The following is a 1,850-nucleotide window of genomic DNA, read 5'->3' as shown; positions in this document are numbered from 1 at the left end:
AGGTCATATCCGTCGCTTATGTTCTTTTAACTCTAGCGTTCAGGATCCAAACCCAGGTGCGGACGGTTGTGTTTCTTGAATCTCTTGTAATCATCAAAAGTCGATTTGTAGTCCTTCAGTACTTTATCGAGCTGTGCCATGGATATTTTATACGATCAATACTTGTCATGCTCTTTTAAATTTTCATTAACAAACGGAAAAAGTTCAAAGTGTGTTTATGGCTGTGCTTCACAACTAGACGAGAGCATTTGTAACAGTACAGGACACGCAGTGAGGAGTTCGTGAAGCTTTCAGTTTAGTGCGGAGTTCAGAAGGAGGATTCGCTCGCTGAATGATCTCTCAAGAAATCCCGGGTGAGATTCAACAGGTGTTTTCTGCAACAGTCACGACAAGTGTGAAGCAATCTCTGGATTTCCTGAATTTGAACTAAATTATTAGTTCATAAAATTATTAGGATTTAACAGAACTAAATGAGGTACATTTAAAACAGCAGCGCAACTCTGCAGCACGTCGAGTGTGCCTGCATTTAGTAAACCTGGCTCTCTCTGAACACAAGCAAAGAGTTCTCAATCAACAGAAAATTGCGATGTGAGTACTGTCATACAAAGCACCTGGAGATGGCAGGGATTGAACCCGGGATCTCATACATGCGAAGCATGAGCTCTACCACTGAGCTACATCCCCGATGGAAAACGTAATGGAACAGACTTGTCCAGATGCTCACTGATCACAATCCACCACTCACGAAGAATGCCTGCAGTTTCCCACTTTCGCGTTTCCTCTACTACAGAGTAAATTCATGGGAATGAAGAAATAAGGAAGGAAAAATAATCGCATTGAAGCTTCAAGAGACTGGGCACAAATTAATCTACTATTTTTGTATCCAGTCACACGTGCGACGGTGGTTAATTCCCAGACGGGGGAGTGCTTTTTTTCTACCTCCTTACTCGACTGTCTTTCAATTCTGTTTTATTTAAAAGCTTTTTGCATCTTTTAAGTGCTCTTGATTAAACTATGCATAGAAAAACAGCACTACTGATGATTTTCATGGACCGATGCACACTTGTTCTGTACAACCCGAGTGATAAAGCCCTGTCTGCAAATATTGTAGAAGAACATAAAAGGGTGAAACAACGCCCCAACCACAGGAATGGTAACAGGAAGGATCGTGTTCTTATTTAATAAGTCCTTTTGAGATGTCTTGTCAATGCACAACGGCGTTAGAGCTGAATAATTAGTGCTGAATAATTAGCGGTGTTTTTAAACAAAGATGGAACATGTTATTTCTATACCAGGAAGAAAGGAGCAGACTTTAACTTTAAGAGGCAAAACGACACCTTATCAAAGCTAATATTAATTAAAATGACATCACAACAAAAGAGTGTAGCCTTGAGTGAATAAAATTAGTTTTCCTTGGACGTCTGTGTCTCCATAACTTTGTAGGTGAGAGAAAGGATTGTGATCATTTGCAGGTGCTTCTCGGAAGTGCGTTGGTGGTACAGGCGCCTTCCAAATAATTGAGTCGGGTTTGAATCCCAGCCAGTACAAACCCAAATCTTATCAAGATAATCTGTGGTCCGCTAACACATCTTTTGAAACACTACAACAGGTAACACCCCGTGTGAAACATCATGAGCATCTGTTAAACCTCTCTACCTGCCCGTTCCTCACAGAGACATGACGAGGGTCTAAAGGGACATTTTGAGCCGTAGAAACATTTTATCATTGCGTACTTTCCTGTGCAGTCAGGCCAGTTCTACTTCAACTGCGCCCGACAACGGAGGTCGTTTTGAAAACAATGAGAGCAAAGGGACACTGCACGTCTGCAGAACATCACGTCCGAGTTTAAG

At 41.6% G+C, this 1,850-nt stretch overlaps 1 non-coding gene across 1 annotated transcript; it reads right to left on the bottom strand.

The window, feature by feature from the left end:
* Positions 1–612: 612 nt before the first annotated feature.
* trnaa-cgc (transfer RNA alanine (anticodon CGC)) lies at positions 613–684 on the bottom strand. Its single transcript has one exon. It is a non-coding gene; the product is annotated as a tRNA-Ala (tRNA).
* Positions 685–1,850: the final 1,166 nt, after the last annotated feature.

Source organism: Atractosteus spatula, chromosome 10, assembly GCF_055471065.1.
Source record: "Atractosteus spatula isolate fAtrSpa1 chromosome 10, fAtrSpa1.hap1, whole genome shotgun sequence".
Taxonomy (NCBI): Eukaryota; Metazoa; Chordata; class Actinopteri; order Semionotiformes; family Lepisosteidae; genus Atractosteus; species Atractosteus spatula.
Note: the sequence above shows the minus strand (reverse complement) of the source record. Positions and strands in the feature narration are given on the sequence as shown.